This window comes from Oncorhynchus tshawytscha, linkage group LG26, assembly GCF_018296145.1.
Source record: "Oncorhynchus tshawytscha isolate Ot180627B linkage group LG26, Otsh_v2.0, whole genome shotgun sequence".
Lineage (NCBI taxonomy): Eukaryota > Metazoa > Chordata > Actinopteri > Salmoniformes > Salmonidae > Oncorhynchus > Oncorhynchus tshawytscha.
Genome location: NC_056454.1, coordinates 18,944,935 through 18,968,790, shown reverse-complemented (window position 1 = coordinate 18,968,790; position 23,856 = coordinate 18,944,935). Strand labels below are relative to the sequence as shown.

Sequence of the window (23,856 nt, the reverse complement as noted above, 5' to 3'; positions counted from 1 at the left end):
TTCACACACAAGCAGCCACTGAATAGCAGATGTGTTGGAGGTCTCCCTCAGTCCCTCGGCAGTATTGAGATATGAAAGTCTCCTTTGAACAAATGAGGCCCTCAAATAGTTCAACAACAAGAAACTTGAATTTCAAACTATATGGCTTGGTTGTGAAATGTATAGCATGTCAGCACTGAAGCAAAACCTGAACTTTTTCCAACTTAGGGGTATAAACCATGTAACTGTTCAAATGAATATTGAAATGTTAATTTCAGAATATGTGACTGTGAAGTAGAATTGCGCATTACCACTATTCTAGGCCAAGAACATATTCAGGGCTTGACATTCAGGTAAATTTGGCAGTGGCAAAACTATTTTCAGGTCTTGCCAACATTTTTTAAGCAGATTTAAGTCAAAACTTTAACTCAGGAAAATTCACTGTCTTCTTGGTGTATTTTTGGCCAGTGTATATTTGGCCTTGTGTTTTAGGTTATTGACCTGCTGAAAGGTGAATTAATCTCCCAGTGTCTGGTGGAAAGCAGATTGGAAACGACCCAGTTTTTAACGATTACAAGCATACCCATATGTTGCAGCCACAATATGTTTGAAAATATGGAGAGTAATACTCAGTGATGTATTGGATTTGCCCCAAAAATAACACTTTGTACTCAAATGTGAATTACTTTGCCACATTTTTTGCAGTACTACTTTAGTGCCTTGTTGCAAACAAGATACATGTTTTGGAATATTTATGTTCTGTTCTTCCACTGATGTTGAGTGATTAGGCCTGGCTCGCAGTCGCCATTCCATATCATCCCAAAGGTGTTCAATGGGATTGAGGTCAGGGCTCTGTGCAGGCTAGCCAAGTTCTTCCACACCGATCTTGACAAACCATTTCTGTGCGGAACTCGCTTTGTGCACGGGTACATTGTCATGCAAAAACAGGAAAAGGCCTTCCCCAAACTTTTGCCACAAAGTTGGAAGCACGGCATCGTCTAGAATGTCACTGTATGCTGTAGCGTTACGATTTCCCTTCACTGGAACTAAGGGGCCCAAACCCTGAAAACAGCCCCAAACCATTATTCATCCTCCACCAAACTGTACAGTTGGCACAACCGAGGACAGACGATTCTTACACATCTATCGCTTCAGCACTTGGCAGTCTCATTCTGTGAGCTTGTGTGGCCCACCACTTCGCGGCTGTGTTTCCACTTCACAATAACAGCACTTACAGTTGACCGGGGAAGCTCTAGCAGGGCAGAAATATGACGAACTGACTTGATGGAAAGGTGGCATCCTATGACGGTCCAACGTTGAAAGTAACTGAGCACTTCAGTAAAGCCATTCAGCTGCCAATGTTTGTCTATGGAGATTGTATGGCTGTGTGCTAGAGTTTATAAACCTGTCGGCAAAAGGTGAGGCTGATATGACCAAATCCATTAATTTGAAGGGGTGTCCACATACTTGTGTATATAGTGTACATCCTAATTTTTCTCCTATCACAGCCATTAAACTCTCAAAGGGATAGTAGTTTTTTTTACCCCATCTACCAATAGGTGCCCTTCTTTGCGAGGTATTGGACAATTTTCCCTGTTTTTTGTGGTTGAATCTGTGTTTGAAATTCAATGTTCAACTTAGGGACCTTACAGATGTGCGGGGTACAGAGATGAGGTAGTCATACAAAAATCATGTTACACACTATTATTTCACACAGAGAGAGTCCATGAAACATATTATGTGACTTTGTTACTCCTGAAATGATTTAGCTTTACCATAATTAAGGGGTTGAATGCTTATGGACTTTTTTATGTTGGTTTTTTATGTTGGTTTTATTTCTAAAAACATAATTCCACTTTGACATTATGGGATATTGTGTGATGGCCAGTGCCACACAATCACAATTGAATCCATTTTAAATTCAGGCTGTAACACAACAGAATGTGGTAAAAGAAAAGAGGTGTGCATATTCCTGAAGGCACTGTATGTACTGTATGCCTGTCAGTTTTTTTCTGAGGTATTTGACACAGGGGGCTATTTAAACATGACCATAATCTACAGGTTTCAGCTGGATAACCAACTCAAACTGTTGTTTTCAAAAAGATCTGCACTTCTTTTGTTTATGTAGGCTATATTCTCTTGTTCTTGTGTGGTATCGACCAATGGCAGATGATGGTACAGAATCAATTCGGTATTCCCAAAGCCTCAATGCTGTAGGACTAACCTTTCTTCTCTTTCTCTTCTTCCCCCCACAGAAGACACAGCACTCATGAAAATTCTGAGGCCATTAGATGAGTGAGGCCCAACAGTGGATCCTGGTCATTCACAATCAAAATTATCGGTAAGGCACCTTATCCGCTGTGGAGCTGTCGGATTACTGCTCATCTTCAAATCTAGCTCACCCGAGGAGCTTCCAAAGCAATCTTTATGTGCTTGGTGTTACAAAATAGCTCATAGAGTGGGTAACAAAATTGGAGGCCCTGCTGGAATGTATGTGTAGCCTTTTAATATTATTATTTTTATCCCACATACTGTGATTAGAAATCACAAGGGGATACTACTCTTATTTTTTGTGTATGTGAGCACAAAGCAAATTGCTAGCCCAGGAGGTAAACTATTAAGAAGGATTCTTCAACTTCTCTAACCTTAGTCATGGCTCAATTGTCTGTCCAGCACGCCCTCCCCTGCAGCCTGGTCTCAAGCTCCCCTGAAGCACGCTCTCAAGGTCTCCGGCCATCACTAAGGCATCGTAATAATGACACGAGTCAGCCAAAGATCTAACCCATCAGGCATCTCTCTTAGGGTTGAATAGCGGGAACCGGGTCTCCGAGATTTAAAGAGATTTCTTGGCCAAACCCACTTCCTTTTCCCGGGAAAAATAACTGTGAGAAACCAATAAAGTATAATAAATGATTTCAATGAACAGCATGATGTGAAATTGAACTGTTAAATCAGCCAATATATGATGTCTAAATCTGGCTTCTCTACAGCCTTCTCTCTGATATCTGCATGATCAATCATCAATGCTGAGGTGGGGACAGACAGCGCATCCTAATATTCTTTTATCAAAATTGTTTTTTTGTTGGCAGAAATGCCTTCTCGAACTTGTGAACTTTCATGTGCCTTAATAACAAACCTGTATGCCATCTGTAAATACGAATAAAAGTGTTAAATTACGAGCCTTGTTGGTTAAGCCACAGAAAAAATGTGCAACCTTCCCACTAGCCATGATTGCCTGAGATAATGAGTGGGCTGGACATGCCGAGAGAGGATTTTGGATTGGTCTGCCATATTGAAGGCTTCTGTCTATTTGAGCTCGTCAATCTGTGTTGGTAATGCTGTTGGAACGTGGCTTTAAAAAATATATATATTGTGTAGTGGAGCTGCATAAGTGTTGCTGTCCACTTTCTGGAGTATCAAGTTTTGAAATCAGTGGAATTTGACTATGATGGCTAAAGAGATGGAGAAAACACCTGTCTCCGGATTACATCTTCAAACTAAGGGAAACAGTGGTATGGCATCCCTGACAGGGAGCGAGACGCGTCCATCATGCATGATGATGTATACAGGTAACATAGTCTAGCGTGAGCTAGCTACATTTTGAGATATTACACATTTCTAATTTTGAAAGAAAGTGGTTCCATTTCAAGCTAAAGTGTACTGCTAGCTAGCTAACAGTAGCTGTTTGGCTCCCTAGCTGATGTTATTTGTTTCCCAAAGCCATTTGCTTTTCTAGTCAACCAGGTTGGTTAGCTCCCAGCACTGTGGCATTGTTTGTACTTTGTTCATTATTGTTTAACTAGCTGACGTTAGCTGGCTGGCTCGATAGCTAGCGTTACGTGACGTGTCTGATCTTAAACGTGGTTTATTATTTAGCTAGCTAGCTATATGTCTTAAGCTAAAGTGTACTGTTAGATAGCTAACGTTAGCTGGCTGGCTCCCTAGCGGACGTTATTACTAGTTTCCCAGCGTTGTTTGCTTTTCTAGTTAGAGTCTAATGTTAGCTAGCTAACATTGAACCTGGTTGCTTAGCTCCCAGCACTGTGGCATTGTTGGCACTTTGTTCATTGTTGATTAATTAGCTTACGTTAGCTGGCTGGCTCGTTAGCTAACGTTACGTGACGTGTGTACAACACCCGTTGAATATGGCCGGTGTCAGTAAATGTCTGCTATAAAGTAATGACATTGTTGCCAGTAGAGCGGGTTAGGCTGTTTTCATGTAATCCAGGGCTTTGAATGCTCTGAATGCTCCGAGAGCGAAATGAGGTGGGTGGGGCTAAAACTTAAGAGGGTGTGTACAATGCTGAATGGGTGTAGACAACGAAGAGCTCTTCACTAGATGCCAAAACATTCAAAGGCCATTTTCTCAAAGTGATTCTACAAGTTGATCAACATTCAAAGCAGAATTACTTTCCCATTGTTCCTCAAATGCAGTGTATGACATAACATTTTGTAGCTCTGAGTCTCTACTTTTATTCAATGTAAAAAACACCATTTCATATTTTGCTACATAAGACCGAATCCAGGTGGTGAGTCACAAATGGTGTTCAATGGGGTCGAGGTCAGGCCTCCACACTGATCTCGACAAACCATTTCTGTATGGACCTTGCTTTGTCCACAGGGGCATTGTCATGCTGAAACAGGAAAGGGCCTTCCCCAAACTGTTGCCAGAAAGTTGGTAGCACAGAATCGTCATAGAATGTCATTGAATGATGTAACGTTAAGATTTACCTTCACTGGAACCAAGGGGACTAGCCAGAACCATGAAAAACCGCCCCAGACCATTATACCTCCTCCACTAAACTTTACAGTTGGCACTATGCATTGGGGCAGGTAGCGTTGTCCTGGCATCCGCCAAACTCAGATTCGTCCTTCGGTCTGTCAGATGGTGAAGCGTGATTCATATCTCCAGAGAACGTGTTTCCACTACTCCAGAGTCCAATGGCGACGAGCTTTACACCACTACAACCGACGCTTGGAATTGCGCATGGTGATCTTAGGCTTGTGTGCGGCTGCTCGGCCAAGGAAACTGATTTCATGAAGCTCCCGGCAAACGGTTGACATTGCTTCCAGAGCCATTTTGGAACTCTGTAGTGAATGTTGCAACAGACAATTTTTACGAACTTCAGCACTCGTCGGTCCTGTATTGTGAGCTTGTGTGGCCTACCACTTCGCAAGTGAGCTGTTTTTGCTCCTAGATGTTTCCTATTCACAATAACAGCACTTACAGTTGACCGTAGCAGCTCTAGCGGGGCAGAAATTTGCTTTTCCAACAGTCTTGAAGGAGTTCCCATATGTGCTGAGCACTTGTTGGCTGCTTTACCTTCACTCTGTGGTCCAATTCATCCCAAACCATCTCAATTAGGTTGAGATCAGGTGATTGTGGAGGCCAGGTCACCTGATGCAGCACTCCATCACTATCCGTCTTGGTCAAAAAACCCTGACACAGCCTGGTGGTTTGTTATGTCATTGTCCTGTTGAAAACAAATGATAGTCCCACGAAGCACAAACCAAATGGGATGGCGTATCGCTACAGAATGCTGTGGTAGCCATGCTGGTTAAGTGTGCCTTGAATTCTAAATAAATCACAGACAGTGTCACCAGCAAAGCACCATCTCACCTCATCCTCCATACTTCACAGTGAGAACCACACATGTGGAGATCATCTGTTCACCAATGCATCTCAGAAAGACATATTGGTTGGAATCCAAAATATAACATTTTGACGCATCAGACCAAGGGACAGATATCCACCGGTCTAATGTCCATTGCTCATGTTTCTTTGCCCAAGCGAGTCTCTTCTTATTGGTGTCCTTTAGTAGTGGTTTCTTTGCAGCAATTCGACCATTAAGGCCTGATTCACGCATTCTCCTCTTAACAGTTGATGTTGAGATGTGCTGTTACTTGAACTCTGTGAAGCATTTATTTGGGCTGCAATTTTTTAGGCTGGTAACTCTAATGAACTTATCCTCTGCAGCAGAGGTAACTCTGGGTCTCATAGCGTTTGATGGTTTTTGAGACTGCACTTGAAGAAACGTTCAAAGTTATTGAAATTTCCCTTTTGACTGACCTTCATGTCTTAAAGTAATGATGGACTGTCTTCTCTTTGTTTATTTGAGCTGTTCTTGCCATAGTATGGACTTGGTATTTTTCCAAATAGGGCTATTTTCTGTATACCAACCCTACCTTGTCACAACACAACTAATTGGCTCAAGCACATTAAGAAGGAAAGAAATTCCACAAATTAACTTTTAACAAGGCACACCTGTTAATTTAAATTTATTCCAGACTACTTCATGAAGCTGGTTGAGAGAATGCCAAATGTGTGCAAAGCTGTCATCAACGCAAAAGGTTGGTACTTTAAAGAATCTCAAATATGACATATTTTTATTTGTTTAACACTTTTTTTGGTTACTACATGATTCCGTATGAGCTAATTCATAGTTTTGTTGTCTTCACTATTATTCTGCTATGTAGAAAATAGTAAAAATAAAGAAACTCTTGAATGAGTAGGTGTGTCCAAACTTTTGACTGGTACTGTGTATACTGAACAAAAATATAAACGCAACATGCAACAATTTCAACGTTTTTACTGTGTTACAGTTCATATAATTGAATCAGTCAATTGAAATAATTTAGTTAGGCCTTGAACTATGGTTTTCACATGACTGGGCAGGGGCGCATCTATGGGTGGGCCTGGGAGCAAGACCCACTAACACTAAGCTTGTGCTTCTAGTTCCGACAATGCAGTAATAACCAACAAGTAATCTAGCTAACAATTCCAAAACTACTACCTTATAGACACAAGTGAAGGGGATAAAGAATATGTACATAAAGATATATGAATGAGTGATGGTACAGAGCGGCATAGGCAAGATACAGTAGATGGTATTGAGTACAGTATATACATATGAGATGAGTATGTAAACAAAGTGGCATAGTTAAAGTGGCTAGTGATACATGTATTACATAAAGATGCAGTAGATGATACAGAGTACAGTATATACGTATACACATGAGATGAATAATGTAGGGTATGTAAACTTTATATTAGGTAGCATTGTTTAAAGTGTCTAGTGATATATTTTACATTTCCCATCAATTCCCATTATTAAAGTGGCTGGAGTTGAGTCAGTGTGTTGGCAGCAGCCACTCAATGTTAGTGGTGGCTGTTTAACAGTCTGATGGCCTTGAGATAGAAGCTGTTTTTCAGTCTCTCGGTCCCAGCTTTGATGCACCGGTACTGACCTCGCCTTCTGGATGATAGCGGGGTGAACAGGCAGTGGCTCGGGTGGTTGTTGTCCTTGATGATCTTTATGGCCTTCCTGTGACATCGGGTGGTGTAGGTGTCCTGGAGGGCAGGTAGTTTGCCCCCGGTGATGCATTGTGCAGACCTCACTACCCTCTGGAGAGCCTTACGGTTGTGGGCGGAGCAGTTGCCGTACCAGGCGGTGATACAGCCCGACAGGATGCTCTCGATTGTGCATCTGTAGAAGTTTGTGTGCTTTTGGTGACGAGCCGAATTTCTTCAGCCTCCTGAGGTTGAAGAGGCGCTGCTGCGCCTTCTTCACAATGCTGTCTGTGTGGGTGGACCAATTCAGTTTGTCTGTGATGTGTACGCCGAGGAACTTAAAACTTACTACCTTCTCCACTACTGTTCCATCGATGTGGATAGGGGGGGGTGTTCCCTCTGCTGTTTCCTAAAGTCCACAATCATCTCCTTAGTTTTGTTGACATTGAGTGTGAGGTTATTTTCCTGACACCACAATCCGAGGGCCCTCACCTCCTCCCTGTAGGCCGTCTCGTCGTTGTTGGTAATCAAGCCTACCACTGTTATGTCATCTGCAAACTTGATGTTTGAGTTGGAGGCGTGCGTGGCCACGCAGTCGTGGGTGAACAGGGAGTACAGGAGAGGGCTCAGAACGCACCCTTGTGGGGCCCCAGCGTTGAGGATCAGCGGGGTGGAGATGTTGTTGCCTACCCTCACCACCTGGGGGCGGCCCGTCAGGAAGTCCAGTACCCAGTTGCACAGGGCGGAGTCGAGACCCAGGGTCTCGAGCTTGATGACGAGCTTGGAGGGCATGGAGGGCACTATGGTGTTAAATGCCGAGCAGCATTCTCACATAGGTATTCCTCTTGTCCAGATGGGTTAGGGCAGTGTGGTTGAGATTGCATCATCTGTGGACCTATTTGGGCGGTAAGCAAATTGGAGTGGGTCTAGGGTGTCAGGTAGGGTGGAGGTGATATGGTCCTTGACTATGGGAGCTAGACCCAGCCAATCAAAAATAGTTTTTCCCCACAAAGGGCTTTTTTACAGACAGAAATACTCAGTTTCATCAGCTTTCCGGTTAGCTGGTCTCAGACTATCCCGCAGGTGAAAAAGCCTGATGTGGAGGTCCTGGGCTGGTGTGGTTGCATGTGGTCTGCAGTTGTGGTCGGTTGGACATACTGCAAAATTCTCTCAAATGACATTGGAGGCAGCTGATGGTAGAGAAATTAACTTTCAATTCTCTGACAACAGCTCTGGTGGACATTCGTGCAGTCAGCATGCCAATTGCACGTCCCATTAAACTTAACATCTGTGGCGTTGTGTAACAATGCCACACCTGTCAGGTGGATGGATTATTTTGGCAATGGAGAAATGCTCACTAACAGGGATTTAAACAAATTTGTGAACAAAATTTGAGAGAAATAATCTTTTTGTGGGTATGGAACTTTTCTGGGATCTTTTATTTCACCTCATGAAACATGTGACCAACACTTTACATGTTGTTTTTTGTTTTGTTTTGTTCAGTATAGATATATACAGTGGGGAGAACAAGTATTTGATACACTGCCGATTTTTATCATAGGTACACTTCAACTGTGAGAGACAGAATCTAAAACAAAAATCCAGAAAATCACATTGTATGATTTTTAAGTAATTAATTTGCATTTTATTGCATGACATAAGTATTTGATCACCTACCAACCAGTAAAAATTCCGTCTCTCACAGACCTGTTAGTTTTTCTTTCAGAAGCCCTCCTGTTCTCCACTCATTACCTGTATTAACTGCACCTGTTTGAACTCGTTACCTGTATAAAAGACACCTGTCCACACACTCAATCAAACAGACTCCAACCTCTCCACAATGGCCAAGACCAGAGAGCTGTGTAAGGACATCAGGGATAAAATTGTAGACATACACAAGGCTGGGATGGGCTACAGGACAATAGGCAAGCAGCTTGGTGAGAAGGCAACAGTATTAGCCTTAGATTTAACTAATGAATGTTGGGTTGTGCATAAACTTCTAACTTGCACAAAATACACTTGCGCTCTGCTGGCCACTCTCCTTAAAAAAACAGTCCTTGGCTCTTGGAGTCCCAGGAAAAGCTAGACTACAATTGCTTGCAGGGCCTTTTTTGCAATCTCTTGTTTACTGAATGTTAAAGACCTCATCCAATAGAAGTCACAGGCAATTTGAAAGAGAGAACGCACGATGGCAGTAGGCTATAGCAGTTGTTTATTCAGACCATAACCTTTCTTTGTGAAGAGAAGTGAAAGCAGTTTGCATCTTATTGCAGTCCTCATTTATTCAAACTTGTCATTACAATGATGAAGATGCAGACGATAGAAGGTATTTCATTTAACTGTTGAAAGTGAGGAAGGAATGAAGCAACAATCGAAAGAAAGAGAAGGTAGGCTAATACCGACGTCGCAGCACATCAGGGGAATTATTATGAATGTTAGCCCAATAATTATCAACATTTAAAACGTTTCCAAATCCTAAATCACTTTGCTGGCCTAAAATTGTAACTTTGTAAGCCTCATGTCCTGCACCAGCATATCATGTTCTCTCCCAGCTTCATGGTTTTGAACGAGGTACGTAATTCCAGTCCATATAATACAGTATTATACAGTACGGTAATACAGTCCACACTCAAAAAGATTAGCCTACTGGAGCTTTCATTTTAATTTGTTTACCTAAGGAAGCATAGCTACATCTATGGGCTTTTATGTTTTTCTGTCACGTAATATGAAGGCACAATCATTTCATTTGGCCTTTTTTTTGGCTTGGGCTCATAAAATGTATAATTTATGGATCATCGGGCTCAGGTAGCATCAGGCTTGAATTTTCATGCCGATCAAAGCTCTCGTCAAATCCAGACCTACGTATGTGCTTTAGAATGATTTTTCCGGTTTGGGCTGGAAATACCGGGTTACCCGGGAGAAAGGTGATTTATTCTAGGGATGGAACATTTGAAAAATACCGGGAAAATATACACCCCTAATCTCTAACCCTGCCGCTCCAATTTATTCAGACAAATCGCGAGTGATCCCAGAGGTCACTCATGGTAGCCCTCCCGTCCATTCGTATATACTACTAGGATATGGTGAACAACACCTTGCCAGCCTGCCTGCTTGCCTGCATGCAGTGCTCCCACAGCTTTGGAACTCCATGTAATGCATCAGCGGGAGGTAATCGGATTTCCAATGACTACACAGGCAAATCTGCAATGCTAATGTGCTTAATAAAAGGCTCCCAAATAGGTTAAGTTGATTTAAAAAAAAAATCCTATATGGAATTGGCTCACTCATTAGATCCCATTGAGAAGCAATAGGCTACATGCAAAAATCCAAAATAAATCTTATCAATTGCTACACCCCGTCATGCAAATATGTTTGTCTCACTGTGGGGGACGGGTTAATATGAAGATGGGCAATGGATTGAAATCAAAAGTTGCACTACGTGGTGCAGATGAATAGTTTCAACAGTGTGTGTGTATGAGGGAGAGTGTGTGTATGGAAGTGGGTGCTGGGTTTTCTAACGACAGAAAACAAAGGGAGCAAGTGGAGATTAGTGTTTTTCCAGTTATGTGCGTGGTTGTGTGATGGCTCATGTGAAATGGGTCTGTAGTGATGATACACAGCCCACCCTCCACTTCCCCAAACTCTATAAACATGATGTCACAACATGAGACCAACATTGCCGTATTTGTGCATGTGTATTTAGTGTCAACCTACACAAATTTTGGTCCAAAACAATGTATGAAGAAGACAAAATTGAGTCTTCAGCTTGCATTATTGACAGCAACAACAACAAAAAACTGCCAAACCTTTTCTCCTCAAATATAGTCATTGAATTAATATTTTTTTACTGATTACTGTACTGGCCAACCTCAGCAGCAAGGTAGGCCCACATTTTTCATCTGTAAATATTAGAATAGGATGAAAGGTGTTTTATGATGAAGACATCTAAATAGATACCATTCTCTATAAAGCAAAGCTCCATTCAACTAATGCAAAGATGTGTTAACCTCTAACCTCTGTTCCTGCTGAACCCTCTTTGTCTTCATCAGATATTGCTTTGACATTGAAAGTGGGCCATCTCTTTACACTCACTTGAAGCACTTGAATGCATAGAATTCTATGAATACGCATTATAAACTACAAAGTAGAACATATTGAAATCCTGTCAGGTATAATCATGGCAATCATCCAATCTAAAATGCGTTATTTAAGCCTTGCAGAGAAATTGGAACTGACATATATAATTTAATAAGTGATTTTCACATCACTGTTGTTATATCAAGCAACTTGCGTACAATTTTGAGATTTTAAGAACCATTAGAAAAGTTGATGGGGGTTAATAACTAAATGTTCCTGTCATGCAACGTCAAGGTAAATGTGCAGAAACTTTTTAGCACAAGTGTCAAATGCAATGTGTCCCACAGTTTGTACACAGAGGGCCCAAGGCAGTGTAAGTTGGAAACTTGATAGAATGTGAAATAAGCTTGGAGTTATTCACTATGTCAGCAAAAAGTAACAATGTCAATGAATTGTTACCAAAATGACTCTGCAGAATATCTGACCTTGTTGAATGCATTTTCTAAGATGCTTGACTGTGAGGGTTGAGGGGGAAACTATCTGTGGATTTCGTGATGAAGCTGAAGCAAGACACAAGGGAAGCATTCAATTTATCAGGGCTCCCAGACAATGACCCTTGACAGATTTAGATCATTTTGTTCAAACATTTCAGAGAAGTTGACATGCCTTTCCAGAAATGGTGTGCTTTGTCAGCTGTTTCCACTTTCTGTTTCCAAGATTCAAATGACCCCATTGAGCAAGACTTAAAAATAAATAATTCTACATCTAATTTTGAATTGCATTTTTTTTGTTGAGCAGTCACTCAATCCCGCCTCACCCCCATTGACTTACTGTATCAGGAGGACAGTGCTTTCTGGAATGTTGATGGCCTAATAACTGTTTAACTATTTACTCCCAATTAATCATTCTCTCTGCTTGTGTGATTTGTTTGACTTTTTGTATCAACTCTAGACTCGTGTTGAGTTACCCTTGTTCTGTGCCAGGTTGTTGTACATTGATATTAAGTTACGGTATGATATCATGGAACAGTCTAATGTGACGGGGCGGCAGGTAGCCTAGTGATTAGAGCGTTGGACTAGTAACCGAATGGTTGCAAGATCAAATCACCGAGCTGACAAGGTAAAAATCTGTCGTTCTGCCCCTGAACAAGGCAGTTAACCCACTGTTCCTAGGTTGTCATTTAAAATAAGAATTTGTTCTTCAATGACTTGCCTTGTTAAATAATGATAAAAAAGATGAGGATTTGTTAGTTGATGATTTTTTAAATAGATTTTACTAAGTTAATTGAAGGGATGCTATTCAGATCACACAGTGAATGGGAGTATAATAATGATTGGCAGGAGTCATAGAGTAACCTTGATGTGAGAAGCATATTTCCCACATATTTTCCACTTCCCTTTTAAGGTATTAGTTATATGTTGATTTGATTTCTGTTGATAGATTTCAATCACAGCTGTGATTTATTTTTATAATAGAAAAATCAACACATGCCAGCACTTTTCATAACTTTGATACTAACAGTGTAGTACAAGGAATTTATAGAAATATGAATTGATTTATGGTATAATAAGCAACAATGCAACAACATACTGGGAAAAATTCATTGAATCAATGTCTTTTCAATGAATTTTAACCCAAAAATACAGTTTTACTTTCTTTTGTCATTTAGGTTAGGATTGTGGAGTAAATACAATGTTGTTGTTCCATCTTCAATTTATCCTATCACAGCCATTAAACTCTGTAACTGTTTTAAAGTCACCATTGGCCTCATGGTGAAATCCCTGAGAGGTTTCCTTCCTCTCCGACAACTGAGTTAGAAAGGACGTCTGTGCCTTAGTAGTAAATGGGTGTATTCGTACCATTCAAAGTGTTATTTAATAAATTCACCATGCTCAAACGGATATTCAATGTCTGCCTTTTTTATTTTGACCCATCTACCAATAGCTGCCATTCTTGGCGAGGCACTGGAAAACCTCGGTGGTCTTTATGGTTGAGTCTGTGTTTGAAATTCACTGCTCAACTGATGGATCTTACAAATAATTGTATGTGTGGGTAACAGAGAAGAGCTTTTCATTTTTAAGTAATTTATTTTTAAAAATCCACTTTAATATTAAAGTGTATTGTGTATAGGCAAGAGACACAAAATATAAATTTAATCAATCTTAAATTCCTGCTGTAACACAACAAATGTGGAAAAAGTCAAGGGTGTGAATACTTTATGAAGGCACTGTATATTGTTGGCATTACCTCAGACAATAACAAAACATCTTTCATTCTCCATTCAAGTCACTTTATTGTGCCATCCCTGTTCTCTCATCTCAGAAACTTTTAAAACTTTTATGGTGAGTGGTGGTAGATATGATCTCTGAAAATAAATATGAGATTCCAAGAAGATACAAAACTGTGACCTTCTGAAAGCCTTCAAACCCTTGACATACCCTGAAGACATCTGTTATTTTCTGAGGAATATCTGAGAACTTCATAAAAACTCCTGTTGGGCAACATTTTTAATACTTATATTTATTTGCAGAGGGCCGGTGTATTTTTAATCAGGTGTGTAACTGCTTAGTTGGAACAAATGCCTGCACCCACACTGGCTCTCTGTGGATAAGATCAAACCCTGATCTAAGCAGTGTGAAAGCAAAAGCTACTTTGAGAGTCACATCAATGGGTCTCTCTGGCTGCGTGTACACAGGCAGTTGAATTCTGGTATTTTTTTCACTAATTGGTCTTTTGACTAATCAGATCAGCTCTGAATTGGGCTGCCTGTGTAAACGCAGCTCAGATAAAAGGTGAAACTCATTTCATAATTTCTGAAAGAGATCACCCTTTGTTTTCATTAATGCATAATACCACATACATACAAAGTAACAGTTACACATTTAAGACTACAGAAATTCAAATCAATTCAAATTCAATTTGATTTGTCACATGCGCCGAATACAACAGTTGTAGATCTTACAGTGAAATGCTTACTTACAAGCCCTTAAAACAATGCAGTTTTAAGAAAATACCTCAAATAAAGTAGAGTTAAGAATAACTAATAATTAGAGCAGTAGCGGGGCTATATACAGGGGTTGTACCGGTACAGAGTCAATGTGCGGGGGCACCGGTGTCGAGGTAATTGAGGTAACATGTACATGTAGGTAGAGTTATTAAAGTGACTATGCATAGATAATAACAGAGAGTAGCAGCAGTAAAGAAAGGGGGGGGGGCAATACAAATAGTCTGGGTAGCCATTTGATTAGTTGTTCAGGAGTCTTATGGCTTGGGGGTAGAAGCTTTTTAGAAACCTCTTAGACCTAGAATTGGCGCTCCGGTACCTCTTTCCGTGCGTTATTAGAGAGAACAGTCTATGACTAGGGTGGCTGGAGTCTTTGACAATTTTTAGGGCCTTCCTCTGACACCGTCTGGTATAGAGGTCCTGGATGGCAGGAAGCTTGGCCCCGGTGATGTACTTACTACCCTCTGTAGTGCCTTGCGGTCAGAGGCCGAGCAGTTGCCATACCAGGCAGTGATGTAACCAGTCAGGATGCTCTCAATGGTGCAACTGTAAAACCTTTTGAGGATTTGATGACCCGTGTCAAATCTTGGTCCAAGTCTCCTGAGGGGGAATAGGTTTTGTCGTGCCCTCTTCACTATTGTCTAGGTGTGCTTGGACCATGTTAGTTTGTTGGTGATGTGGACACCAAGGAACTTGAAGCTCTCATCCTGCTTCACTACAGCCCGGTCAATGAGAATAGGGGCGTGCTCTGTCCTCCTTTTCCTGTAGTCCACAATCATCTCCTTTGTCTTGATCACGTTGAGGGAAAGGTTGCTGTCCTTGCACCACAAGGTCAGGTCTCTGACCTCCTCCCTATAGGCTGTCTCATCATTGTCGGTGATCAGGCCTAGAACTGTTGTGTCATCAACAAACTTAATCATGGTGTTGGAGTTGTGCCTGGCCCGTGCAGTCATGAGTGAACAGGGAGTACAGAAGGGGACTGAGCACGCACCCCTGAGGGGCCCCCGTGTTGAGGGTTAGCGTGGCAGATGTGTTGATCCCTAACCTTACCAACTGGGGGCAGGCCACCAGGAAGTCCAGGATCCAGTTTCAGAGGGAGCGGTTTAGTCCCAGGGTCCTTAGCTTAGTGATGAGCTTTGAGGGCACTATGATGTTGAACGCTGAGCTGTAGTCAATGAATAGCATTCTCACAAAAGTGTTAATTTTGTCCATGTGGGAAAGGACAGTGTGGAGTGCAATAGAGGTAGCATCATCTGTGGATCTGTTGGTGCGGTATGCAAATTGGAGTGGGTCTAGGTTTTCTGGGATAATGGTGTTAATGTGAGCCATGACCAGCCTTTCAGAGCATTTCATGGCTACAGATGTGAGTTCTACGGGTCAGTAGTCATTTAGGCAGGTTACCTTATTGTTCTTGGGCACAGGGACTATGGTGGCATGCTTGACACATGTTGCTATTACAGACTCAGACAGGAGGAGGTTGAAAATGTCAGTGAAGACACTTGCCAGTTGGTCAGCGCATGCTCAGAGTACACATCCTGGTAATTCGTCTGGCCTAGCGGCCTTTTGAATGTTGTTCTGTTTAAATGTCTTACATCGGCTGCGGAGAGCGTGATCACACAGTTGTTCGGAACAGCTTATGCTCTCATGCATGTTTCAGTGTTACTTGCCTCGATGTGAGCATATAATTTATTTAGCGTAGACTCGTGTCACTGGGCAGCTCTCGGCTGTGCTTCTTTTTGTAGTCTGTAATAGTTTGCATGCCCTGCCACATCCGACGAGCGTCGGAGCCGGTGTAGTCCTGTATTGAAGCTTTGCCTGTTTGATGTTTCGTCGTAGGGCATAGCGGGGCATAGCTTCCAGGTTAGAATCCAGCTCCTTGACAGCGGCAGCTCTAGCCTTTAGCTCAGTGCGAATGTTGCCTGTAATACATGGCTTCTGGTTGGGGTATATAAGTACAGTCACTGTGGGGACAACGTCCTCGATGCACTTATTGATAAAGCCAGTGACTGATGTGGTGGCTCCTCAATGCCTTCGGAAGAATCCAGGAACATATTTCAGTCTGTGTTAACAAAACAGTCCTGTAGTTTAGCATCTGCTTCATCTGACCACCTTTTATAGATTGAGTCACTGGTGTTTCCTGCTTTAATTTTAGCTTGTAAGCAGGAATCAGGAGGATAAAGTTATGGTCAGATTTGCCAAATGGAGGGCAAGAGACTGCTTTGTACACGTCTCTGTGTGTGGAGTAAAGGTGGTCTAGAATTTTTTTCCCTCTGTTTGCACATGCTGATTGAAATGAGGTAAAAAAGATTTAAGTTTCCCTGCATTAAAGTCCCCGGCCACTAGGAGCGCCGCCCCTGGATGAGTGTTTTCCTGTTTGCTTATGGCGGAATACAGCTCATTGAGTGCGGTTTTAGTGCCAGCCTCGGTCTGTGGTGATATGTGGACAGCTACAAAAAATACAGCTGAAAAATCTCTAGGTAGATAGTGTGGTCTACACCTTATCATGAGAAACTCTTCCTCAGGCGAGCAAAACCTTGAGACTTAGATATCTTGCACCAGCTATTGTTTGCAAATATGTATAGGCCCCAGCCCCGTGTCTTACCAGAGGCTGCTGTTTTTGTCCTGCCGATAGAGTGTATAACCCACCAGCTGTATGTTCTTAATGTCGCCGTTCAGCCACGACTCGGTGAAACATAAGATATTACAATTTTTAATGTCCTGTTGGTATGATATACGTGCTTTCAGTTCGTCCCATTTATTTTCCAGCGACTGAACGTTAGCTAGCGGGATGGATGGCAAGGGCAGATTAGCCACTCATCGCCTGATCCTCACAAGGCACCCTGATCTCTTTCCGCGAAATCTCAGTTTCCTTTCCCAGCTAATCACGGGGATCTGGGCCTGGTCTGTAATAGTGTATCCCTCCCGTCCGACTCATTAAAGAAGAACTCTTCGTCCAATTTGAGGTGAGTATTCCCAGTTCTGATGTCTTGAAGCTCTTTTCGGTCATAAGAGACGGTAGCAGCAACATTATGTACAAAACGAGTTACGAACAACGCGAAAAAACAAACAAAATAGCATGGTTGGTTAAGAGCTGATAAAACAGCAGCCCTCCCCTCCTGCGCCATTTTCACAGTTCTGTTCCCATCTTGGGCAAAGAGTTGATCAAACCCATTATAATGACACTGCGATAGATGAAAATGTTCTCTCCCCGCATTTGGTTCACCTCCAGTCCAGGGTTCCCTCCTAAACTACTGCTAATTGCCAATTAGGTTTCCTCCTCACCCTCACGGTGTTTACTTCTCTCACATTCCTCCCTCATTATGTTCCATAGCAGAGCAGCCAGCTAGACAAATTATTTCATCAAGAAATAGCAGCCGATAACCCCTCTGCTACATCAACTCCATGTAATAGACACTAACATTCTCTGAGAATTCTATATGCAGGCCTACATTCAATTTCCCTGTTCTGGAAGTGGTGGATTAACTAAAGCTTTGGACACAACAGCTGTGTATTGGTATAATAAGACAGTCCCAGCAGATGGTGGTTTTGCCATTAACGATAAGATGTTTTGGATGTGGGGGGAACCAGTTGTTGTTAGGAGCATTTAGGACTGCTTATGCTGCTGGATCAGCATGCATGACCTTGGGACAGCTTGGGAATTGGCCCTGGGATGTGGATGTCTTTATCTGATTGGCTGTCATGTTTTATTGTTGGAGGGAGATGCAGCCAAATCCCGAGTGACCGTTGGATAAAGTAGTGTTTTCTAGTTTCTATCTAGACAATAAAACAGTGGTGAAAAGTACTTAAGTACAAATACTTTAAAGTACTACTTAAGTAGTTTTTGGAGCAATTTACTGTACTTTACTATTTATATTTTTGACTACTTTTACTTTTACTTACTTTTTCAATAAACACAAATGCTCTGTTTGTAAATGACGTCTGAGTGTTGAAGTGTGCCCATGGATATTCATAAATAAAGAAAATAAAGAAAACCGTGCCATTGAGGAATACAGCTTATTATAAGGAATTTGAAATTATTTATACTTTTACTTTGACTTTTGATACTTAAGAATATTTTAGAGACTACATTTACTTTTGTACTTAAATACATTTAAAACCTAATACTTTTAGACTTTTACTCAAGTAGTATTTTACTGGGTGACTTTCACTTTTACTTGAGTCATTATCTTTTAAGGTATCTTTACTTTTAATCAATTATGACAATTGGGTACTTTTTCCACCACTGCAATAATACCTGACACAGCATATTATTTGAGCAACTCAATGACATGTGCAGAGGACTAGTGTTGGTATACGTTGCGAAGGACTAGTGTTGGTATGCGTTGCGAAGGACTAGTGTTGGTATGCGTTGCGAAGGACTAGTGTTGGTATGCGTTGCGAAGGACTAGTGTTGGTATGCGTTGCGAAGGACTAGTGTTGGTATGCGTTGCGAAGGACTAGTGTTGGTATGCGTTGCGAAGGACTAGTGTTGGTATGCGTTGCGAAGGACTAGTGTTGGTATGCGTTGCGAAGGACTAGTGTTGGTATGCGTTGCGAAGGACTAGTGTTGGTATGCGTTGCGAAGGACTAGTGTTGGTATATGCGTTGCGAAGGACTAGTGTTGGTATATGCGTTGCGAAGGACTAGTGTTGGTATATGCGTTGCGAAGGACTAGTGTTGGTATATGGGTTGCGAAGGACTAGTGTTGGTATATGCGTTGCGAAGGACTAGTGTTGGTATATGCGTTGCGAAGGACTAGTGTTGGTATATGCGTTGCGAAGGACTAGTGTTGGTATATGCGTTGCGAAGAAGACCGCAGATATTTGAGTTTGCAGGACCACGCATACATAATAGGCCACAGCTTGTCTGTATGCACAATATCATTGTCTATGAAGTTTGATTTCAATACATTTTGTACAATTGAACAGAATCAACAGTTGGCTCAGCTGTCAAAAATGTTCTCCCTCTTAATATTTATACTTTCATTTTGTTTGCTCTATGTAAGGACATGTTTTTCAAGAAGCATAGCCTGCATCCATTTAGAACTATAGTTAGAAAGACCGCGTGACTATAAGCTAGCTTTCCTTTTTCAGCTTTGTGTGCTGTAGTTTATGACTGTGACATGAAGGCCTAACACAACCTTTCCTGCCCTGTAGCGCACCATGGTCGAAAACAAATTCTCAGCTGAAACAGCTGAAGCCTTACCTCAAAGATGTGCTTGCAGTTTTCAGGAAACGACTGGCTTTGTTGACTTACGTGGAAGACTTAGACTGGGGGGTGGAAAACAAAATCAAAGCCCAAATGCTCCTGGTCACTTTATGTGGAAAATATGTACACAGGTTCCTGCATAACAGTATAAAAACATGTTTGTTTGCTTTCTTGGTGTAATAGAGTATTGTACAATGGAAACTGCTCAACCAAAATATATCTGCAGTTCACGAAATGTCTCCCATGTCTGTGGTAAACCAAAGTGTAAACAGATGGTGAGTGTGTTTTATTGTTGTACCTGCGGTTGATGTCATGGCCGTGCAATGTGTGATGACCGAGGGAGTGTACCAATGAGTTTCCTGACAACTGGCCTCTCATAACCAAAACATTGTTTGCACTCTAGAATTAGACTCAGCTGACATTTCCGGTCTTTATAAAAATGTATATTGTTTATTCGCCAGTCTCACGACTCACACTTCGACTTAGACACTCTGGCCTTTCGAGCTGTCTAGAAAGCGAGACCGTGTCTTACAGGGCCGTACTCAGACCTTTCAGGGGGCAGGTTCTCAAACTGAAAAAGGGCACCCCCAAAACGTCTTTCATAATTCATATTGCGAAACGCAAAACATACCAATTGCCTCTGTAGCAAAAATAAATACATTTTGTAGCATAGGCCTATTTGTATCTATGACAACACACTCACTCATCACAAACTGTAAGCAAGCTGTTTACCGTGCCTCTTAAGTTCATGATTGACATCGGGAAAAGAGTGTGGGCTATCATCTGATCATTGATGTTGATGATTGATGTAAAGGTGCTAGTTAGCAGCTCAATGTTTTGTTTTTACTGATTGTGATTTATCTTCAATGCTCTTAAATAATAACTTCATAATGTGATATTTATAATCTTCTAATTTAAGATATACAGTGTGGCAAAAAAGTATTTGGTTAGCCACCAATTGTGCAAATTCTCCCACTTAAAAAGATGAGAGGCCTGTAATTTTCATCATAGGTATACTTCAATTATGATAGACAAAATTAGAAAACAAATTCCAGAAAATCACATTGTAGGATTTTTTATGAATTTATTTGCAAATTATGGTGGAAAATAAGTATTTGGTCAATAACAAAAGTTGATCTCAATACTTTGTTATATACCCTTTGTTGGCAATGACAGAGGTCAAACATTTTCTGTAAGTCTTCACAAGGTTTTCACACACTGTTGCTGGTATTTTGGCCCATTCCTCCATGCAGATCTCCTCTAGAGCAGTGATGTTTTGGGGCTGTTGCTGGGCAACACGGACTTTCAACTCCCTCCAAAGATTTTCTATGGGGTTGAGATCTGGAGACTGGCTAGGCCACTCCAGGACCTTGAAATGCTTCTTACGAAACCACTCCTTCATTGCCTGGGCGGTGTGTTTGGGATCATTGTCATGCTGAAAGACCCAGCAACGTTTCATCTTCAATGCCCATGCTGATGGAAGGAGGTTTTCACTCAAAATCTCACGATACATGGCACCATGCATTCTTTCCTTTACACGGATAAGTCGTCCTGGTCCCTTTGCAGAAAAACAGCCCGTAAGCATGGTGTTTCCGGCCCCATGCTTCACAGTAGGTATGGTGTACTTTGGATGCAACTCAGCATTCTTTGTCCCCCAAACACGACTAGTTGAGTTTTTACCAAAAAGTTAGATTTTGGTTTCATCTGACCATATGACATTCTCCCAATCTTCTTCTGGATCATCCAAATGCTCTCTAGCAAACTTCAGACGGGCCTGGACATGTACTGGCTTAATCAGGGGGACACGTCTGGCACTGCAGGATTTGAGTCCCTGGCGGCGTAGTGTGTTACTGATGGTAGGCTTTGTTACTGTGGTCCCAGCTCTCTGCAGGTCATACATTAGGCCCCCCCGTGTGGTTCTGGGATTTTTGCTCACCGTTCTTGTGATCATTTTGACCCCACAGGGTGAGATCTTGCGTGGAGCCCCAGATTGAGGGAGATTATCAGTGGTCTTGTATGTCTTCCATTTCCTAATAATTGCTCCCACAGTTGATTTCTTCGAACCATGCTGCTTACCTATTGCAGATTGTCTTCCCAGCCTGGTGCAGGTCTACAATTTTGTTTCTGGTGTCCTTTGACAGCTCTTTGGTCTTGGCCATAGTGGAGTTTGGAGTGTGACTGTTTGAGGTTGTGGACAGGTGTCTTTTATACTGATAACAAGTTCAAACAGGTGCCATTTAATACAGGTAACGAGTGGAGGACAGAGGAGCCTCTTAAAGAAGTTACAGGTCTGTGAGAGCCAGAAAACTTGCTTGTTTGTAGGTGACCAAATACTTATTTTCCACCATAATCTGCAAATAAATTCATTAAAAATCATACAATGTGATTTTCTGGATTTTTTTTCTCATTTTGTCTGTCATAGTTGAAGTGGACCTATGATGAAAATTACAGGCCTCTCTCATCTTTTTAAGTGGGAGAACTTGCACAATTGGTGGCTGACTAAATGCTTTTTTGGCCCACTGTATGGCTGGCTGGCTAGTGGTTTGCGGGATATTTTAGATTATGATGGTTAGAGACAAGACTACCAGTTTTGCTGCTGTCGACTGAAGAAGAGAAGGAGTTGGGTTGGAGCGAGGGTCATTGATGTAGCCACTCCAATCTGTCTTTCTGCCTATCTCTGATGTGCGTATCAGCCAACCAGACTGATATTGATATTGATGATGATGTTAATCAAATGTTATGCTGCTGTGGCAGTAGGGCTGGGAATTGCCAGGGACCTCACAATACGATATTATCACAGTATATGATATGATATGCTTTGTGATTCCTATGATTCTATATGTATTGCGTTTTGGTTCTGTGATTTTATTGCGATTCGATGTTCCAAACAGATTCCTCACCATATTCCTGCTGCAGCAGGACAATTGACAGCCAAGAGAAAATGAATTTTGATCAGTCATGGAAATAAAAGTGCTGAAAACAAATTGGCTCCCTATTTAAAAGACGATGGAGAGGAAGCTATGAAGAAAAATACTAGAGTTTTGCCAACTAGTCCAAAAATAATATTGCGATGTTTTCAAAACTATATGATATATTGCAAAAAAATTGATCCCGATATGTAACTGTATCCACCATCACTATGTGGCAGTACTTAAAGCTGCAATATATCACTTTTTGGGCGACCTGACCAAATTCACATAGAAATGTGTGTTATAGGTCTGTCATTCTCATTGAAAGCAAGTCTAAGAAGCGGTAGATCTGTTCTATTTGCACTATTCTATGCTTCCTGTTCTTAAGTCGAGTTTTTGTGTCTTTAACTTTCGGGTTTATACACCAGCTTCAAACAGCTGAAAATACAATACTTTTGGTAAGGTAAAATATATTTCAGAGCGGTTTAGATGGTACACTTACCACATTTAGATGTGCACAGTATTCAAGATAGTAGCTCATATCCCACTTAAGGACTTATTCGGGATAAGATGTTTACATGCAACTTTGATATCCCGTTCACGAGTGTCCCTGTATCCATGAATAAATAAAATATTCCTCATTTAAAAACATATCGTTAAATGGAATACTAACTGAAATACGGACACTGACTGTAGGCCTATGACCTCTCACATGTAGCATAATATAATATGAACTCTTTCTTGCAGTGAAATTATACAACAAATGTACATTTTTTTTGTCCGTGTCAAAAGTGGCAAAAGTGGCAATCTTATACTGTAGTGTTTGGAGTAAATGTTATTTGGGTCATAGTCATTTATATTTTTACTCATAGATACAGTATTTTTGACTGTATCAGGGATATGTATGTGGTGAGACACTAAAGGTTCAGTTAATCATGAGCTCTTTTAACTTTACAGAGAAGGTGCTTTGGTGTCAGCCGATCTTGTAATGGCTGTAAATGATTTCCATACGTGATCTTATACTTTGCAATGTGTTGAAGGTTCTCCACTTTGAGAGCTGGAAAATGTCTGCCAAAACCTTTTAACACTCTACCTCACCCCAGCTGTCCATACAAGATTGAAACATGAAATGATGGAGGGTGAAACAGAGAAAAGCGTTAGGAAAATAAAGTGTGAACAGAACCTCAGAATCCTGAGAACAGGTCCCTTCCTGTTTTAAATGGTACTCAGAAATCAGAGACCTGGGAACTCCCAGCCAAAACAATCTTGGCAACACCTTGTGGCCTGTATTCAATCAAAACCAATACACAGGATTCGGAGGTAGATCAAATCCAACATTTTGTTCCCAAGAGCGAGAAGGCTTTTAACATGCAATTGTGTTTATTTTT

At 41.4% G+C, this 23,856-nt stretch overlaps 1 protein-coding gene across 2 annotated transcripts in view; it reads left to right on the top strand.

Moving 5' to 3' along the window:
• The window catches only part of LOC112225304 (PTB domain-containing engulfment adapter protein 1), a 144,487-nt gene that overhangs the window by 89,368 nt on the left and 31,263 nt on the right, over positions 1 to 23,856 (top strand). For both annotated transcript variants that reach the window (XM_042306536.1, XM_042306538.1), the window contains exon 2: positions 2,235 to 2,320. The gene's annotated coding sequence lies outside the window, so the exon portion shown is untranslated. The remainder of the gene's footprint in view (positions 1 to 2,234; positions 2,321 to 23,856) is intronic.